This window comes from Alosa sapidissima, chromosome 23 (assembly GCF_018492685.1).
Source record: "Alosa sapidissima isolate fAloSap1 chromosome 23, fAloSap1.pri, whole genome shotgun sequence".
NCBI classification, from domain to species: Eukaryota; Metazoa; Chordata; class Actinopteri; order Clupeiformes; family Clupeidae; genus Alosa; species Alosa sapidissima.
Window position 1 is genome coordinate 20,078,900 of NC_055979.1, and position 14,836 is coordinate 20,093,735.

Here is a 14,836-nt window from a genome sequence, read left to right on the forward strand (position 1 = left end):
ATCTTTCGTCAACAAATGAAGGGGATGTAGCTCAGTGGTAGAGCGCATGCTTTGCATGTATGAGGCCCCAGGTTCAATCCCCGGCATCTCCACTTATGCATCCCTAAATGAGGTCTGGCACAATGAGGTGGCACAATGTCTAGACTGGGAAGTGCTTTGGTTTTGACAAGCACTGAAGGGGATGTAGCTCAGTGGTAGAGCGCATGCTTTGCATGTATGAGGTCCCGGGTTCAATCCCCGGCATCTCCACTTATGCATCCCTAAATGATGTCTGGGTACAGTCACAAGCCGTGTTTCAGAGTTTGTACGGAATTGTACAAATGAAACAGCCTGTGGAAAGGAGATTAGCACCATCAGAGGACAAGGCTTGTATTTTGTTGGCTCCTCTGTGGACTTACACAATTACGACAGAAGCCTAAAGGTGTTGCATGGCACAATGTCTAGGCTGGGAAGTGCTTTGGTGTTAACAAGTACTGAAGGGGATGTAGCTCAGTGGTAGAGCGCATGCTTCGCATGTATGAGGTCCCGGGTTCAATCCCCGGCATCTCCACTTAGAGTAGGTCGTAGTACCTAAAGTAGGTCTGGGTACCGTCACAAGCCGTGGTCCAGAGTTTGTACAGCGTTACACAAATGAAACAGCCTGTGGAGTGGAGTTTAGCACCGGCAGAGGAAAAAGCTTTTGTTGGCTCCTCCGTGGACTTCCACAATTACGATAGAAGCCTAAAGGTGTTGCGTGGCACAATGTCTAGACTGGGAAGTGCTTTGGTTTTGACAAGCACTGAAGGGGATGTAGCTCAGTGGTAGAGCGCATGCTTTGCATGTATGAGGTCCCGGGTTCAATCCCCGGCATCTCCATTTATGCAGCATTAAAGGGACTTTAGGGATTGTCGCAAGCCTCGAGAAAGTTTGTGGAGAGGAAAGGAGCAGTGACAGAGGATCAGACTTGTAGTTGTTGTTGACTTTGGCCCGGTTGATCCCTCTGTGGACCTCCGCAATTATGAACAAATCCCTCAAGTGCTAGCGTGGCACAACGTCTCGAATTGTAAGTGTCGTCTTTTGAAAGTGGATGAAGGGGATGTAGCTCAGTGGTAGAGCGCATGCTTCGCATGTATGAGGTCCCGGGTTCAATCCCCGGCATCTCCACTTATACATCCCTAAAGTAGGTCTGGGTACCGTCACAAGCCGTGGTCCAGAGTTTGTACAGAGTTACATAAATGAAACAGCCTGTGGAGTGGAGTTTAGCACCGGCAGAGGACAAGGCTTGTATTTTGTTGGCTCCTCTGTGGACTTCCACAATTACGATAGAATCCTAAAGATGTTGCGTTGCAAAACGTCTGGGCCGAGAAATGCTATCTTTCGTCAACAAAAGAAGGGGATGTAGCTCAGTGGTAGAGCGCATGCTTTGCATGTATGAGGCCCCGGGTTCAATCCCCGGCATCTCCACTTATGCATCCCTAAATGAGGTCTGGCACAATGAGGTGGCACAATGTCTAGACTGGGAAGTGCTTTGGTTTTGACAAGCACTGAAGGGGATGTAGCTCAGTGGTAGAGCGCATGCTTTGCATGTATGAGGTCCCGGGTTCAATCCCCGGCATCTCCACTGATACATCCCTAAAGTAGGTACCGTCACAAGCCGTGGTACAGAGTTACACAAATGAAACAGCCTGTGGAGTGGAGTTTAGCACCGGCAGAGGAAAAAGCTTGTATTTTGTTGGCTCCTCCGTGGACTTCCACAATTACGATAGAAGCCTAAAGGTGTTGCGTGGCACAATGTCTAGACTGGGAAGTGCTTTGGTTTTGACAAGCACTGAAGGGGATGTAGCTCAGTGGTAGAGCGCATGCTTTGCATGTATGAGGTCCCGGGTTCAATCCCCGGCATCTCCATTTATGCAGCATTAAAGGGACTTTAGGGATTGTCGCAAGCCTCGAGAAAGTTTGTGGAGAGGAAAGGAGCAGTGACAGAGGATCAGACTTGTAGTTGTTGTTGACTTTGGCCCGGTTGATCCCTCTGTGGACCTCCGCAATTATGAACAAATCCCTCAAGTGCTAGCGTGGCACAACGTCTCGAATTGTAAGTGTCGTCTTTTGAAAGTGGATGAAGGGGATGTAGCTCAGTGGTAGAGCACATGCTTCGCATGTATGAGGTCCCGGGTTCAATCCCCGGCATCTCCACTTATACATCCCTAAAGTAGGTCTGGGTACCGTCACAAGCCGTGGTCCAGAGTTTGTACAGAGTTACACAAATGAAACAGCCTGTGGAGTGGAGTTTAGCACCGGCAGAGGACAAGGCTTGTATTTTGTTGGCTCCTCTGTGGACTTCCACAATTACGATAGAATCCTAAAGATGTTGCGTTGCAAAACGTCTGGGCCGAGAAATGCTATCTTTCGTCAACAAATGAAGGGGATGTAGCTCAGTGGTAGAGCGCATGCTTTGCATGTATGAGGCCCCGGGTTCAATCCCCGGCATCTCCACTTATGCATCCCTAAATGAGGTCTGGCACAATGAGGTGGCACAATGTCTAGACTGGGAAGTGCTTTGGTTTTGACAAGCACTGAAGGGGATGTAGCTCAGTGGTAGAGCGCATGCTTTGCATGTATGAGGTCCCGGGTTCAATCCCCGGCATCTCCATTTATGCAGCATTAAAGGGACTTTAGGGATTGTCGCAAGCCTCGAGAAAGTTTGTGGAGAGGAAAGGAGCAGTGACAGAGGATCAGGCTTGTAGTTGTTGTTGACTTTGGCCCGGTTGATTCCTCTGTGGACCTCCGCAATTATGAACAAATCCCTCAAGTGCTAGCGTGGCACAACGTCTCGAATTGTAAGTGTCGTCTTTTGAAAGTGGATGAAGGGGATGTAGCTCAGTGGTAGAGCGCATGCTTCGCATGTATGAGGTCACGGGTTCAATCCCCGGCATCTCCACTTATACATCCCTAAAGTAGGTCTGGGTACCGTCACAAGCCGTGGTCCAGAGTTTGTACAGAGTTACACAAATGAAACAGCCTGTGGAGTGGAGTTTAGCAGCGGCAGAGGACAAGGCTTGTATTTTGTTGGCTCCTCTGTGGACTTCCACAATTACGATAGAATCCTAAAGATGTTGCGTTGCAAAACGTCTGGGCCGAGAAGTGCTATCTTACACCAACAAATGAAGGGGATGTAGCTCAGTGGTAGAGCGTATGCTTTGCATGTATGAGGTCCCGGGTTCAATCCCCGGCATCTCCACTTATGCATCCCTAAATGATGTCTGGGTACAGTCACAAGCTGTGTTTCAGAGTTTGTACGGAATTGTACAAATGAAACAGCCTGTGGAAAGGAGATTAGCACCATCAGAGGACAAGGCTTGTATTTTGTTGGCTCCTCTGTGGACTTACACAATTACGACAGAAGCCTAAAGGTGTTGCATGGCACAATGTCTAGGCTGGGAAGTGCTTTGGTGTTAACAAGTACTGAAGGGGATCTAGCTCAGTGGTAGAGCGCATGCTTCGCATGTATGAGGTCCAGGGTTCAATCCCCGGCATTTCCACTTATACATCCCTAAAGTAGGTCTGGGTACCGTCACAAGCCGTGGTCCAGAGTTTGTATAGAGTTACACAAATGAAACAGCCTGTGGAGTGGAGTTTAGCACCGGCAGAGGAAAAAGCTTGTATTTTGTTGGCTCCTCCGTGGACTTCCACAATTACGATAGAAGCCTAAAGGTGTTGCGTGGCACAATGTCTAGACTGGGAAGTGCTTTGGTTTTGACAAGCACTGAAGGGGATGTAGCTCAGTGGTAGAGCGCATGCTTTGCATGTATGAGGTCCCGGGTTCAATCCCCGGCATCTCCATTTATGCAGCATTAAAGGGACTTTAGGGATTGTCGCAAGCCTCGAGAAAGTTTGTGGAGAGGAAAGGAGCAGTGACAGAGGATCAGACTTGTAGTTGTTGTTGACTTTGGCCCGGTTGATCCCTCTGTGGACCTCCGCAATTATGAACAAATCCCTCAAGTGCTAGCGTGGCACAACGTCTCGAATTGTAAGTGTCGTCTTTTGAAAGTGGATGAAGGGGATGTAGCTCAGTGGTAGAGCGCATGCTTCGCATGTATGAGGTCCCGGGTTCAATCCCCGGCATCTCCACTTATACATCCCTAAAGTAGGTCTGGGTACCGTCACAAGCCGTGGTCCAGAGTTTGTACAGAGTTACACAAATGAAACAGCCTGTGGAGTGGAGTTTAGCACCGGCAGAGGACAAGGCTTGTATTTTGTTGGCTCCTCTGTGGACTTCCACAATTACGATAGAATCCTAAAGATGTTGCGTTGCAAAACGTCTGGGCCGAGAAATGCTATCTTTCGTCAACAAAAGAAGGGGATGTAGCTCAGTGGTAGAGCGCATGCTTTGCATGTATGAGGCCCCGGGTTCAATCCCCGGCATCTCCACTTATGCATCCCTAAATGAGGTCTGGCACAATGAGGTGGCACAATGTCTAGACTGGGAAGTGCTTTGGTTTTGACAAGCACTGAAGGGGATTTAGCTCAGTGGTAGAGCGCATGCTTTGCATGTATGAGGTCCCGGGTTCAATCCCCGGCATCTCCACTTATACATCCCTAAAGTAGGTACCGTCACAAGCCGTGGTACAGAGTTACACAAATGAAACAGCCTGTGGAGTGGAGTTTAGCACCGGCAGAGGAAAAAGCTTGTATTTTGTTGGCTCCTCCGTGGACTTCCACAATTACGATAGAAGCCTAAAGGTGTTGCGTGGCACAATGTCTAGACTGGGAAGTGCTTTGGTTTTGACAAGCACTGAAGGGGATGTAGCTCAGTGGTAGAGCGCATGCTTTGCATGTATGAGGTCCCGGGTTCAATCCCCGGCATCTCCATTTATGCAGCATTAAAGGGACTTTAGGGATTGTCGCAAGCCTCGAGAAAGTTTGTGGAGAGGAAAGGAGCAGTGACAGAGGATCAGACTTGTAGTTGTTGTTGACTTTGGCCCGGTTGATCCCTCTGTGGACCTCCGCAATTATGAACAAATCCCTCAAGTGCTAGCGTGGCACAACGTCTCGAATTGTAAGTGTCGTCTTTTGAAAGTGGATGAAGGGGATGTAGCTCAGTGGTAGAGCGCATGCTTCGCATGTATGAGGTCCCGGGTTCAATCCCCGGCATCTCCACTTATACATCCCTAAAGTAGGTCTGGGTACCGTCACAAGCCGTGGTCCAGAGTTTGTACAGAGTTACACAAATGAAACAGCCTGTGGAGTGGAGTTTAGCACCGGCAGAGGACAAGGCTTGTATTTTGTTGGCTCCTCTGTGGACTTCCACAATTACGATAGAATCCTAAAGATGTTGCGTTGCAAAACGTCTGGGCCGAGAAATGCTATCTTTCGTCAACAAAAGAAGGGGATGTAGCTCAGTGGTAGAGCGCATGCTTTGCATGTATGAGGCCCTGGGTTCAATCCCCGGCATCTCCACTTATGCATCCCTAAATGAGGTCTGGCACAATGAGGTGGCACAATGTCTAGACTGGGAAGTGCTTTGGTTTTGACAAGCACTGAAGGGGATGTAGCTCAGTGGTAGAGCGCATGCTTTGCATGTATGAGGTCCCGGGTTCAATCCCCGGCATCTCCACTTATACATCCCTAAAGTAGGTACCGTCACAAGCCGTGGTACAGAGTTACACAAATGAAACAGCCTGTGGAGTGGAGTTTAGCACTGGCAGAGGAAAAAGCTTGTATTTTGTTGGCTCCTCCGTGGACTTCCACAATTACTATAGAAGCCTAAAGGTGTTGCATGGCACAATGTCTAGGCTGGGAAGTGCTTTGGTGTTAACAAGTACTGAAGGGGATCTAGCTCAGTGGTAGAGCGCATGCTTCGCATGTATGAGGTCCCGGGTTCAATCCCCGGCATTTCCACTTATACATCCCTAAAGTAGGTCTGGGTACCGTCACAAGCCGTGGTCCAGAGTTTGTATAGAGTTACACAAATGAAACAGCCTGTGGAGTGGAGTTTAGCACCGGCAGAGGAAAAAGCTTGTATTTTGTTGGCTCCTCCGTGGACTTCCACAATTACGATAGAAGCCTAAAGGTGTTGCGTGGCACAATGTCTAGACTGGGAAGTGCTTTGGTTTTGACAAGCACTGAAGGGGATGTAGCTCAGTGGTAGAGCGCATGCTTTGCATGTATGAGGTCCCGGGTTCAATCCCCGGCATCTCCATTTATGCAGCATTAAAGGGACTTTAGGGATTGTCGCAAGCCTCGAGAAAGTTTGTGGAGAGGAAAGGAGCAGTGACAGAGGATCAGGCTTGTAGTTGTTGTTGACTTTGGCCCGGTTGATCCCTCTGTGGACCTCCGCAATTATGAACAAATCCCTCAAGTGCTAGCGTGGCACAACGTCTCGAATTGTAAGTGTCGTCTTTTGAAAGTGGATGAAGGGGATGTAGCTCAGTGGTAGAGCGCATGCTTCGCATGTATGAGGTCCCGGGTTCAATCCCCGGCATCTCCACTTATACATCCCTAAAGTAGGTCTGGGTACCGTCACAAGCCGTGGTCCAGAGTTTGTACAGAGTTACACAAATGAAACAGCCTGTGGAGTGGAGTTTAGCACCGGCAGAGGACAAGGCTTGTATTTTGTTGGCTCCTCTGTGGACTTCCACAATTACGATAGAATCCTAAAGATGTTGCGTTGCAAAACGTCTGGGCCGAGAAGTGCTATCTTACGCCAACAAATGAAGGGGATGTAGCTCAGTGGTAGAGCGTATGCTTTGCATGTATGAGGTCCCGGGTTCAATCCCCGGCATCTCCACTTATACATCCCTAAATGATGTCTGGGTACAGTCACAAGCTGTGTTTCAGAGTTTGTACGGAATTGTACAAATGAAACAGCCTGTGGAAAGGAGATTAGCACCATCAGAGGACAAGGCTTGTATTTTGTTGGCTCCTCTGTGGACTTACACAATTACGACAGAAGCCTAAAGGTGTTGCATGGCACAATGTCTAGGCTGGGAAGTGCTTTGGTGTTAACAAGTACTGAAGGGGATCTAGCTCAGTGGTAGAGCGCATGCTTCGCATGTATGAGGTCCCGGGTTCAATCCCCGGCATCTCCACTTATACATCCCTAAAGTAGGTCTGGGTACCGTCACAAGCCCTGGTCCAGAGTTTGTATAGAGTTACACAAATGAAACAGCCTGTGGAGTGGAGTTTAGCACCGGCAGAGGACAAGGCTTGTATTTTGTTGGCTCCTCTGTGGACTTCCACAATTACGATAGAAGCCTAAAGGTGTTGCGTTGCAAAACGTCTGGGCCGAGAAATGCTATCTTTCGTCAACAAATGAAGGGGATGTAGCTCAGTGGTAGAGCGCATGCTTTGCATGTATGAGGCCCCAGGTTCAATCCCCGGCATCTCCACTTATGCATCCCTAAATGAGGTCTGGCACAATGAGGTGGCACAATGTCTAGACTGGGAAGTGCTTTGGTTTTGACAAGCACTGAAGGGGATGTAGCTCAGTGGTAGAGCGCATGCTTTGCATGTATGAGGTCCCGGGTTCAATCCCCGGCATCTCCACTTATGCATCCCTAAATGATGTCTGGGTACAGTCACAAGCCGTGTTTCAGAGTTTGTACGGAATTGTACAAATGAAACAGCCTGTGGAAAGGAGTTTAGCACCGGCAGAGGAAAAAGCTTTTGTTGGCTCCTCCGTGGACTTCCACAATTACGATAGAAGCCTAAAGGTGTTGCGTGGCACAATGTCTAGACTGGGAAGTGCTTTGGTTTTGACAAGCACTGAAGGGGATGTAGCTCAGTGGTAGAGCGCATGCTTTGCATGTATGAGGTCCCGGGTTCAATCCCCGGCATCTCCATTTATGCAGCATTAAAGGGACTTTAGGGATTGTCGCAAGCCTCGAGAAAGTTTGTGGAGAGGAAAGGAGCAGTGACAGAGGATCAGGCTTGTAGTTGTTGTTGACTTTGGCCCGGTTGATCCCTCTGTGGACCTCCGCAATTATGAACAAATCCCTCAAGTGCTAGCGTGGCACAACGTCTCGAATTGTAAGTGTCGTCTTTTGAAAGTGGATGAAGGGGATGTAGCTCAGTGGTAGAGCGCATGCTTCGCATGTATGAGGTCCCGGGTTCAATCCCCGGCATCTCCACTTATACATCCCTAAAGTAGGTCTGGGTACCGTCACAAGCCGTGGTCCAGAGTTTGTACAGAGTTACACAAATGAAACAGCCTGTGGAGTGGAGTTTAGCACCGGCAGAGGACAAGGCTTGTATTTTGTTGGCTCCTCTGTGGACTTCCACAATTACGATAGAATCCTAAAGATGTTGCGTTGCAAAACGTCTGGGCCGAGAAGTGCTATCTTACGCCAACAAATGAAGGGGATGTAGCTCAGTGGTAGAGCGTATGCTTTGCATGTATGAGGTCCCGGGTTCAATCCCCGGCATCTCCACTTATACATCCCTAAATGATGTCTGGGTACAGTCACAAGCTGTGTTTCAGAGTTTGTACGGAATTGTACAAATGAAACAGCCTGTGGAAAGGAGATTAGCACCATCAGAGGACAAGGCTTGTATTTTGTTGGCTCCTCTGTGGACTTACACAATTACGACAGAAGCCTAAAGGTGTTGCATGGCACAATGTCTAGGCTGGGAAGTGCTTTGGTGTTAACAAGTACTGAAGGGGATCTAGCTCAGTGGTAGAGCGCATGCTTCGCATGTATGAGGTCCCGGGTTCAATCCCCGGCATTTCCACTTATACATCCCTAAAGTAGGTCTGGGTACCGTCACAAGCCGTGGTCCAGAGTTTGTATAGAGTTACACAAATGAAACAGCCTGTGGAGTGGAGTTTAGCACCGGCAGAGGAAAAAGCTTGTATTTTGTTGGCTCCTCCGTGGACTTCCACAATTACGATAGAAGCCTAAAGGTGTTGCGTGGCACAATGTCTAGACTGGGAAGTGCTTTGGTTTTGACAAGCACTGAAGGGGATGTAGCTCAGTGGTAGAGCGCATGCTTTGCATGTATGAGGTCCCGGGTTCAATCCCCGGCATCTCCATTTATGCAGCATTAAAGGGACTTTAGGGATTGTCGCAAGCCTCGAGAAAGTTTGTGGAGAGGAAAGGAGCAGTGACAGAGGATCAGGCTTGTAGTTGTTGTTGACTTTGGCCCGGTTGATCCCTCTGTGGACCTCCGCAATTATGAACAAATCCCTCAAGTGCTAGCGTGGCACAACGTCTCGAATTGTAAGTGTCGTCTTTTGAAAGTGGATGAAGGGGATGTAGCTCAGTGGTAGAGCGCATGCTTCGCATGTATGAGGTCCCGGGTTCAATCCCCGGCATCTCCACTTATACATCCCTAAAGTAGGTCTGGGTACCGTCACAAGCCGTGGTCCAGAGTTTGTACAGAGTTACACAAATGAAACAGCCTGTGGAGTGGAGTTTAGCACCGGCAGAGGACAAGGCTTGTATTTTGTTGGCTCCTCTGTGGACTTCCACAATTACGATAGAATCCTAAAGATGTTGCGTTGCAAAACGTCTGGGCCGAGAAATGCTATCTTTCGTCAACAAAAGAAGGGGATGTAGCTCAGTGGTAGAGCGCATGCTTTGCATGTATGAGGCCCCGGGTTCAATCCCCGGCATCTCCACTTATGCATCCCTAAATGAGGTCTGGCACAATGAGGTGGCACAATGTCTAGACTGGGAAGTGCTTTGGTTTTGACAAGCACTGAAGGGGATGTAGCTCAGTGGTAGAGCGCATGCTTTGCATGTATGAGGTCCCGGGTTCAATCCCCGGCATCTCCACTTATACATCCCTAAAGTAGGTACCGTCACAAGCCGTGGTACAGAGTTACACAAATGAAACAGCCTGTGGAGTGGAGTTTAGCACCGGCAGAGGACAAGGCTTGTATTTTGTTGGCTCCTCTGTGGACTTCCACAATTACGATAGAATCCTAAAGATGTTGCGTTGCAAAACGTCTGGGCCGAGAAATGCTATCTTTCGTCAACAAAAGAAGGGGATGTAGCTCAGTGGTAGAGCGCATGCTTTGCATGTATGAGGCCCCGGGTTCAATCCCCGGCATCTCCACTTATGCATCCCTAAATGAGGTCTGGCACAATGAGGTGGCACAATGTCTAGACTGGGAAGTGCTTTGGTTTTGACAAGCACTGAAGGGGATGTAGCTCAGTGGTAGAGCGCATGCTTTGCATGTATGAGGTCCCGGGTTCAATCCCCGGCATCTCCACTTATACATCCCTAAAGTAGGTACCGTCACAAGCCGTGGTACAGAGTTACACAAATGAAACAGCCTGTGGAGTGGAGTTTAGCACCGGCAGAGGAAAAAGCTTGTATTTTGTTGGCTCCTCCGTGGACTTCCACAATTACTATAGAAGCCTAAAGGTGTTGCGTGGCACAATGTCTAGACTGGGAAGTGCTTTGGTTTTGACAAGCACTGAAGGGGATGTAGCTCAGTGGTAGAGCGCATGCTTTGCATGTATGAGGTCCCGGGTTCAATCCCCGGCATCTCCATTTATGCAGCATTAAAGGGACTTTAGGGATTGTCGCAAGCCTCGAGAAAGTTTGTGGAGAGGAAAGGAGCAGTGACAGAGGATCAGACTTGTAGTTGTTGTTGACTTTGGCCCGGTTGATCCCTCTGTGGACCTCCGCAATTATGAACAAATCTCTCAAGTGCTAGCGTGGCACAACGTCTCGAATTGTAAGTGTCGTCTTTTGAAAGTGGATGAAGGGGATGTAGCTCAGTGGTAGAGCGCATGCTTCGCATGTATGAGGTCCCGGGTTCAATCCCCGGCATCTCCACTTATACATCCCTAAAGTAGGTCTGGGTACCGTCACAAGCCGTGGTCCAGAGTTTGTACAGAGTTACACAAATGAAACAGCCTGTGGAGTGGAGTTTAGCACCGGCAGAGGACAAGGCTTGTATTTTGTTGGCTCCTCTGTGGACTTCCACAATTACGATAGAATCCTAAAGATGTTGCGTTGCAAAACGTCTGGGCCGAGAAGTGCTATCTTTCGTCAACAAATGAAGGGGATGTAGCTCAGTGGTAGAGCGCATGCTTTGCATGTATGAGGTCCCGGGTTCAATCCCCGGCATCTCCACTTATGCATCCATAAATGATGTCTGGGTACAGTCACAAGCCGTGTTTCAGAGTTTGTACGGAATTGTACAAATGAAACAGCCTGTGGAAAGGAGATTAGCACCATCAGAGGACAAGGCTTGTATTTTGTTGGCTCCTCTGTGGACTTACACAATTACGACAGAAGCCTAAAGGTGTTGCATGGCACAATGTCTAGGCTGGGAAGTGCTTTGGTGTTAACAAGTACTGAAGGGGATGTAGCTCAGTGGTAGAGCGCATGCTTCGCATGTATGAGGTCCCGGGTTCAATCCCCGGCATCTCCACTTATACATCCCTAAAGTAGGTCTGGGTACCGTCACAAGCCGTGGTCCAGAGTTTGTACAGCGTTACACAAATGAAACAGCCTGTGGAGTGGAGTTTAGCACCGGCAGAGGAAAAAGCTTGTATTCTGTTGGCTCCTCCGTGGACTTCCACAATTACGATAGAAGCCTAAAGGTGTTGCGTGGCACAATGTCTAGACTGGGAAGTGCTTTGGTTTTGACAAGCACTGAATGGGATGTAGCTCAGTGGTAGAGCGCATGCTTTGCATGTATGAGGTCCCGGGTTCAATCCCCGGCATCTCCATTTATGCAGCATTAAAGGGACTTTAGGGATTGTCGCAAGCCTCGAGAAAGTTTGTGGAGAGGAAAGGAGCAGTGACAGAGGATCAGGCTTGTAGTTGTTGTTGACTTTGGCCCGGTTGATTCCTCTGTGGACCTCCGCAATTATGAACAAATCCCTCAAGTGCTAGCGTGGCACAACGTCTCGAATTGTAAGTGTCGTCTTTTGAAAGTGGATGAAGGGGATGTAGCTCAGTGGTAGAGCGCATGCTTCGCATGTATGAGGTCCCGGGTTCAATCCCCGGCATCTCCACTTATACATCCCTAAAGTAGGTCTGGGTACCGTCACAAGCCGTGGTCCAGAGTTTGTACAGAGTTACACAAATGAAACAGCCTGTGGAGTGGAGTTTAGCACCGGCAGAGGACAAGGCTTGTATTTTGTTGGCTCCTCTGTGGACTTCCACAATTACGATAGAATCCTAAAGATGTTGCGTTGCAAAACGTCTGGGCCGAGAAGTGCTATCTTACGCCAACAAATGAAGGGGATGTAGCTCAGTGGTAGAGCGTATGCTTTGCATGTATGAGGTCCCGGGTTCAATCCCCGGCATCTCCACTTATACATCCCTAAATGATGTCTGGGTACAGTCACAAGCTGTGTTTCAGAGTTTGTACGGAATTGTACAAATGAAACAGCCTGTGGAAAGGAGATTAGCACCATCAGAGGACAAGGCTTGTATTTTGTTGGCTCCTCTGTGGACTTACACAATTACGACAGAAGCCTAAAGGTGTTGCATGGCACAATGTCTAGGCTGGGAAGTGCTTTGGTGTTAACAAGTACTGAAGGGGATCTAGCTCAGTGGTAGAGCGCATGCTTCGCATGTATGAGGTCCCGGGTTCAATCCCCGGCATTTCCACTTATACATCCCTAAAGTAGGTCTGGGTACCGTCACAAGCCGTGGTCCAGAGTTTGTATAGAGTTACACAAATGAAACAGCCTGTGGAGTGGAGTTTAGCACCGGCAGAGGAAAAAGCTTGTATTTTGTTGGCTCCTCCGTGGACTTCCACAATTACGATAGAAGCCTAAAGGTGTTGCGTGGCACAATGTCTAGACTGGGAAGTGCTTTGGTTTTGACAAGCACTGAAGGGGATGTAGCTCAGTGGTAGAGCGCATGCTTTGCATGTATGAGGTCCCGGGTTCAATCCCCGGCATCTCCATTTATGCAGCATTAAAGGGACTTTAGGGATTGTCGCAAGCCTCGAGAAAGTTTGTGGAGAGGAAAGGAGCAGTGACAGAGGATCAGACTTGTAGTTGTTGTTGACTTTGGCCCGGTTGATCCCTCTGTGGACCTCCGCAATTATGAACAAATCCCTCAAGTGCTAGCGTGGCACAACGTCTCGAATTGTAAGTGTCGTCTTTTGAAAGTGGATGAAGGGGATGTAGCTCAGTGGTAGAGCGCATGCTTCGCATGTATGAGGTCCCGGGTTCAATCCCCGGCATCTCCACTTATACATCCCTAAAGTAGGTCTGGGTACCGTCACAAGCCGTGGTCCAGAGTTTGTACAGAGTTACACAAATGAAACAGCCTGTGGAGTGGAGTTTAGCACCGGCAGAGGACAAGGCTTGTATTTTGTTGGCTCCTCTGTGGACTTCCACAATTACGATAGAATCCTAAAGATGTTGCGTTGCAAAACGTCTGGGCCGAGAAATGCTATCTTTCGTCAACAAAAGAAGGGGATGTAGCTCAGTGGTAGAGCGCATGCTTTGCATGTATGAGGCCCCGGGTTCAATCCCCGGCATCTCCACTTATGCATCCCTAAATGAGGTCTGGCACAATGAGGTGGCACAATGTCTAGACTGGGAAGTGCTTTGGTTTTGACAAGCACTGAAGGGGATGTAGCTCAGTGGTAGAGCGCATGCTTTGCATGTATGAGGTCCCGGGTTCAATCCCCGGCATCTCCACTTATACATCCCTAAAGTAGGTACCGTCACAAGCCGTGGTACAGAGTTACACAAATGAAACAGCCTGTGGAGTGGAGTTTAGCACCGGCAGAGGAAAAAGCTTGTATTTTGTTGGCTCCTCCGTGGACTTCCACAATTACGATAGAAGCCTAAAGGTGTTGTGTGGCACAATGTCTAGACTGGGAAGTGCTTTGGTTTTGACAAGCACTGAAGGGGATGTAGCTCAGTGGTAGAGCGCATGCTTTGCATGTATGAGGTCCCGGGTTCAATCCCCGGCATCTCCATTTATGCAGCATTAAAGGGACTTTAGGGATTGTCGCAAGCCTCGAGAAAGTTTGTGGAGAGGAAAGGAGCAGTGACAGAGGATCAGACTTGTAGTTGTTGTTGACTTTGGCCCGGTTGATCCCTCTGTGGACCTCCGCAATTATGAACAAATCCCTCAAGTGCTAGCGTGGCACAACGTCTCGAATTGTAAGTGTCGTCTTTTGAAAGTGGATGAAGGGGATGTAGCTCAGTGGTAGAGCGCATGCTTTGCATGTATGAGGTCCCGGGTTCAATCCCCGGCATCTCCACTTATACATCCCTAAAGTAGGTCTGGGTACCGTCACAAGCCGTGGTCCAGAGTTTGTACAGAGTTACACAAATGAAACAGCCTGTGGACTGGAGTTTAGCACCGGCAGAGGACAAGGCTTGTATTTTGTTGGCTCCTCTGTGGACTTCCACAATTACGATAGAATCCTAAAGATGTTGCGTTGCAAAACGTCTGGGCCGAGAAATGCTATCTTTCGTCAACAAAAGAAGGGGATGTAGCTCAGTGGTAGAGCGCATGCTTTGCATGTATGAGGCCCCGGGTTCAATCCCCGGCATCTCCACTTATGCATCCCTAAATGAGGTCTGGCACAATGAGGTGGCACAATGTCTAGACTGGGAAGTGCTTTGGTTTTGACAAGCACTGAAGGGGATGTAGCTCAGTGGTAGAGCGCATGCTTCGCATGTATGAGGTCCCGGGTTCAATCCCCGGCATCTCCACTTATACATCCCTAAAGTAGGTACCGTCACAAGCCGTGGTACAGAGTTACACAAATGAAACAGCCTGTGGAGTGGAGTTTAGCACCGGCAGAGGAAAAAGCTTGTATTCTGTTGGCTCCTCCGTGGACTTCCACAATTACGATAGAAGCCTAAAGGTGTTGCGTGGCACAATGTCTAGACTGGGAAGTGCTTTGGTTTTGACA

At 48.8% G+C, this 14,836-nt stretch overlaps 54 non-coding genes across 54 annotated transcripts; all 54 read left to right on the plus strand.

Annotated features, from left to right (window-relative positions):
* The first annotated feature begins 20 nt into the window (after nucleotides 1-20).
* On the plus strand, nucleotides 21-92 carry trnaa-ugc. The gene has a single exon. It is a non-coding gene; the product is annotated as a tRNA-Ala (tRNA).
* Nucleotides 93-177: 85 nt separating this feature from the next.
* Nucleotides 178-249, plus strand: trnaa-ugc. The gene has a single exon. It is a non-coding gene; the product is annotated as a tRNA-Ala (tRNA).
* A 229-nt stretch (nucleotides 250-478) lies between these two features.
* Nucleotides 479-550, plus strand: trnaa-cgc. The gene has a single exon. It is a non-coding gene; the product is annotated as a tRNA-Ala (tRNA).
* Nucleotides 551-783: 233 nt separating this feature from the next.
* trnaa-ugc lies at nucleotides 784-855 on the plus strand. The gene has a single exon. It is a non-coding gene; the product is annotated as a tRNA-Ala (tRNA).
* Nucleotides 856-1,071: 216 nt separating this feature from the next.
* Nucleotides 1,072-1,143, plus strand: trnaa-cgc. The gene has a single exon. It is a non-coding gene; the product is annotated as a tRNA-Ala (tRNA).
* Nucleotides 1,144-1,371: 228 nt separating this feature from the next.
* Nucleotides 1,372-1,443, plus strand: trnaa-ugc. The gene has a single exon. It is a non-coding gene; the product is annotated as a tRNA-Ala (tRNA).
* An 85-nt stretch (nucleotides 1,444-1,528) lies between these two features.
* trnaa-ugc lies at nucleotides 1,529-1,600 on the plus strand. The gene has a single exon. It is a non-coding gene; the product is annotated as a tRNA-Ala (tRNA).
* Nucleotides 1,601-1,812: 212 nt separating this feature from the next.
* Nucleotides 1,813-1,884, plus strand: trnaa-ugc. The gene has a single exon. It is a non-coding gene; the product is annotated as a tRNA-Ala (tRNA).
* Nucleotides 1,885-2,100: 216 nt separating this feature from the next.
* On the plus strand, nucleotides 2,101-2,172 carry trnaa-cgc. Its single transcript has one exon. It is a non-coding gene; the product is annotated as a tRNA-Ala (tRNA).
* Nucleotides 2,173-2,400: 228 nt separating this feature from the next.
* On the plus strand, nucleotides 2,401-2,472 carry trnaa-ugc. Its single transcript has one exon. It is a non-coding gene; the product is annotated as a tRNA-Ala (tRNA).
* An 85-nt stretch (nucleotides 2,473-2,557) lies between these two features.
* trnaa-ugc lies at nucleotides 2,558-2,629 on the plus strand. Its single transcript has one exon. It is a non-coding gene; the product is annotated as a tRNA-Ala (tRNA).
* A 216-nt stretch (nucleotides 2,630-2,845) lies between these two features.
* trnaa-cgc lies at nucleotides 2,846-2,917 on the plus strand. The gene has a single exon. It is a non-coding gene; the product is annotated as a tRNA-Ala (tRNA).
* A 228-nt stretch (nucleotides 2,918-3,145) lies between these two features.
* Nucleotides 3,146-3,217, plus strand: trnaa-ugc. Its single transcript has one exon. It is a non-coding gene; the product is annotated as a tRNA-Ala (tRNA).
* A 229-nt stretch (nucleotides 3,218-3,446) lies between these two features.
* Nucleotides 3,447-3,518, plus strand: trnaa-cgc. The gene has a single exon. It is a non-coding gene; the product is annotated as a tRNA-Ala (tRNA).
* Nucleotides 3,519-3,747: 229 nt separating this feature from the next.
* trnaa-ugc lies at nucleotides 3,748-3,819 on the plus strand. The gene has a single exon. It is a non-coding gene; the product is annotated as a tRNA-Ala (tRNA).
* Nucleotides 3,820-4,035: 216 nt separating this feature from the next.
* Nucleotides 4,036-4,107, plus strand: trnaa-cgc. The gene has a single exon. It is a non-coding gene; the product is annotated as a tRNA-Ala (tRNA).
* Nucleotides 4,108-4,335: 228 nt separating this feature from the next.
* On the plus strand, nucleotides 4,336-4,407 carry trnaa-ugc. Its single transcript has one exon. It is a non-coding gene; the product is annotated as a tRNA-Ala (tRNA).
* Nucleotides 4,408-4,492: 85 nt separating this feature from the next.
* Nucleotides 4,493-4,564, plus strand: trnaa-ugc. The gene has a single exon. It is a non-coding gene; the product is annotated as a tRNA-Ala (tRNA).
* Nucleotides 4,565-4,776: 212 nt separating this feature from the next.
* On the plus strand, nucleotides 4,777-4,848 carry trnaa-ugc. Its single transcript has one exon. It is a non-coding gene; the product is annotated as a tRNA-Ala (tRNA).
* Nucleotides 4,849-5,064: 216 nt separating this feature from the next.
* trnaa-cgc lies at nucleotides 5,065-5,136 on the plus strand. The gene has a single exon. It is a non-coding gene; the product is annotated as a tRNA-Ala (tRNA).
* Nucleotides 5,137-5,364: 228 nt separating this feature from the next.
* trnaa-ugc lies at nucleotides 5,365-5,436 on the plus strand. The gene has a single exon. It is a non-coding gene; the product is annotated as a tRNA-Ala (tRNA).
* An 85-nt stretch (nucleotides 5,437-5,521) lies between these two features.
* trnaa-ugc lies at nucleotides 5,522-5,593 on the plus strand. Its single transcript has one exon. It is a non-coding gene; the product is annotated as a tRNA-Ala (tRNA).
* A 212-nt stretch (nucleotides 5,594-5,805) lies between these two features.
* trnaa-cgc lies at nucleotides 5,806-5,877 on the plus strand. Its single transcript has one exon. It is a non-coding gene; the product is annotated as a tRNA-Ala (tRNA).
* Nucleotides 5,878-6,106: 229 nt separating this feature from the next.
* trnaa-ugc lies at nucleotides 6,107-6,178 on the plus strand. The gene has a single exon. It is a non-coding gene; the product is annotated as a tRNA-Ala (tRNA).
* Nucleotides 6,179-6,394: 216 nt separating this feature from the next.
* trnaa-cgc lies at nucleotides 6,395-6,466 on the plus strand. Its single transcript has one exon. It is a non-coding gene; the product is annotated as a tRNA-Ala (tRNA).
* A 228-nt stretch (nucleotides 6,467-6,694) lies between these two features.
* On the plus strand, nucleotides 6,695-6,766 carry trnaa-ugc. Its single transcript has one exon. It is a non-coding gene; the product is annotated as a tRNA-Ala (tRNA).
* Nucleotides 6,767-6,995: 229 nt separating this feature from the next.
* trnaa-cgc lies at nucleotides 6,996-7,067 on the plus strand. Its single transcript has one exon. It is a non-coding gene; the product is annotated as a tRNA-Ala (tRNA).
* A 228-nt stretch (nucleotides 7,068-7,295) lies between these two features.
* On the plus strand, nucleotides 7,296-7,367 carry trnaa-ugc. Its single transcript has one exon. It is a non-coding gene; the product is annotated as a tRNA-Ala (tRNA).
* Nucleotides 7,368-7,452: 85 nt separating this feature from the next.
* Nucleotides 7,453-7,524, plus strand: trnaa-ugc. Its single transcript has one exon. It is a non-coding gene; the product is annotated as a tRNA-Ala (tRNA).
* A 224-nt stretch (nucleotides 7,525-7,748) lies between these two features.
* trnaa-ugc lies at nucleotides 7,749-7,820 on the plus strand. The gene has a single exon. It is a non-coding gene; the product is annotated as a tRNA-Ala (tRNA).
* Nucleotides 7,821-8,036: 216 nt separating this feature from the next.
* trnaa-cgc lies at nucleotides 8,037-8,108 on the plus strand. The gene has a single exon. It is a non-coding gene; the product is annotated as a tRNA-Ala (tRNA).
* Nucleotides 8,109-8,336: 228 nt separating this feature from the next.
* Nucleotides 8,337-8,408, plus strand: trnaa-ugc. Its single transcript has one exon. It is a non-coding gene; the product is annotated as a tRNA-Ala (tRNA).
* Nucleotides 8,409-8,637: 229 nt separating this feature from the next.
* On the plus strand, nucleotides 8,638-8,709 carry trnaa-cgc. Its single transcript has one exon. It is a non-coding gene; the product is annotated as a tRNA-Ala (tRNA).
* A 229-nt stretch (nucleotides 8,710-8,938) lies between these two features.
* trnaa-ugc lies at nucleotides 8,939-9,010 on the plus strand. The gene has a single exon. It is a non-coding gene; the product is annotated as a tRNA-Ala (tRNA).
* A 216-nt stretch (nucleotides 9,011-9,226) lies between these two features.
* Nucleotides 9,227-9,298, plus strand: trnaa-cgc. Its single transcript has one exon. It is a non-coding gene; the product is annotated as a tRNA-Ala (tRNA).
* A 228-nt stretch (nucleotides 9,299-9,526) lies between these two features.
* Nucleotides 9,527-9,598, plus strand: trnaa-ugc. Its single transcript has one exon. It is a non-coding gene; the product is annotated as a tRNA-Ala (tRNA).
* Nucleotides 9,599-9,683: 85 nt separating this feature from the next.
* On the plus strand, nucleotides 9,684-9,755 carry trnaa-ugc. The gene has a single exon. It is a non-coding gene; the product is annotated as a tRNA-Ala (tRNA).
* A 211-nt stretch (nucleotides 9,756-9,966) lies between these two features.
* trnaa-ugc lies at nucleotides 9,967-10,038 on the plus strand. The gene has a single exon. It is a non-coding gene; the product is annotated as a tRNA-Ala (tRNA).
* Nucleotides 10,039-10,123: 85 nt separating this feature from the next.
* trnaa-ugc lies at nucleotides 10,124-10,195 on the plus strand. Its single transcript has one exon. It is a non-coding gene; the product is annotated as a tRNA-Ala (tRNA).
* Nucleotides 10,196-10,407: 212 nt separating this feature from the next.
* trnaa-ugc lies at nucleotides 10,408-10,479 on the plus strand. The gene has a single exon. It is a non-coding gene; the product is annotated as a tRNA-Ala (tRNA).
* Nucleotides 10,480-10,695: 216 nt separating this feature from the next.
* Nucleotides 10,696-10,767, plus strand: trnaa-cgc. The gene has a single exon. It is a non-coding gene; the product is annotated as a tRNA-Ala (tRNA).
* Nucleotides 10,768-10,995: 228 nt separating this feature from the next.
* trnaa-ugc lies at nucleotides 10,996-11,067 on the plus strand. Its single transcript has one exon. It is a non-coding gene; the product is annotated as a tRNA-Ala (tRNA).
* A 229-nt stretch (nucleotides 11,068-11,296) lies between these two features.
* Nucleotides 11,297-11,368, plus strand: trnaa-cgc. The gene has a single exon. It is a non-coding gene; the product is annotated as a tRNA-Ala (tRNA).
* Nucleotides 11,369-11,885: 517 nt separating this feature from the next.
* Nucleotides 11,886-11,957, plus strand: trnaa-cgc. The gene has a single exon. It is a non-coding gene; the product is annotated as a tRNA-Ala (tRNA).
* A 228-nt stretch (nucleotides 11,958-12,185) lies between these two features.
* Nucleotides 12,186-12,257, plus strand: trnaa-ugc. The gene has a single exon. It is a non-coding gene; the product is annotated as a tRNA-Ala (tRNA).
* Nucleotides 12,258-12,486: 229 nt separating this feature from the next.
* On the plus strand, nucleotides 12,487-12,558 carry trnaa-cgc. The gene has a single exon. It is a non-coding gene; the product is annotated as a tRNA-Ala (tRNA).
* A 229-nt stretch (nucleotides 12,559-12,787) lies between these two features.
* On the plus strand, nucleotides 12,788-12,859 carry trnaa-ugc. The gene has a single exon. It is a non-coding gene; the product is annotated as a tRNA-Ala (tRNA).
* Nucleotides 12,860-13,075: 216 nt separating this feature from the next.
* On the plus strand, nucleotides 13,076-13,147 carry trnaa-cgc. Its single transcript has one exon. It is a non-coding gene; the product is annotated as a tRNA-Ala (tRNA).
* A 228-nt stretch (nucleotides 13,148-13,375) lies between these two features.
* trnaa-ugc lies at nucleotides 13,376-13,447 on the plus strand. The gene has a single exon. It is a non-coding gene; the product is annotated as a tRNA-Ala (tRNA).
* Nucleotides 13,448-13,532: 85 nt separating this feature from the next.
* On the plus strand, nucleotides 13,533-13,604 carry trnaa-ugc. Its single transcript has one exon. It is a non-coding gene; the product is annotated as a tRNA-Ala (tRNA).
* Nucleotides 13,605-13,816: 212 nt separating this feature from the next.
* Nucleotides 13,817-13,888, plus strand: trnaa-ugc. Its single transcript has one exon. It is a non-coding gene; the product is annotated as a tRNA-Ala (tRNA).
* A 216-nt stretch (nucleotides 13,889-14,104) lies between these two features.
* trnaa-ugc lies at nucleotides 14,105-14,176 on the plus strand. The gene has a single exon. It is a non-coding gene; the product is annotated as a tRNA-Ala (tRNA).
* A 228-nt stretch (nucleotides 14,177-14,404) lies between these two features.
* trnaa-ugc lies at nucleotides 14,405-14,476 on the plus strand. The gene has a single exon. It is a non-coding gene; the product is annotated as a tRNA-Ala (tRNA).
* Nucleotides 14,477-14,561: 85 nt separating this feature from the next.
* trnaa-cgc lies at nucleotides 14,562-14,633 on the plus strand. Its single transcript has one exon. It is a non-coding gene; the product is annotated as a tRNA-Ala (tRNA).
* Nucleotides 14,634-14,836: the final 203 nt, after the last annotated feature.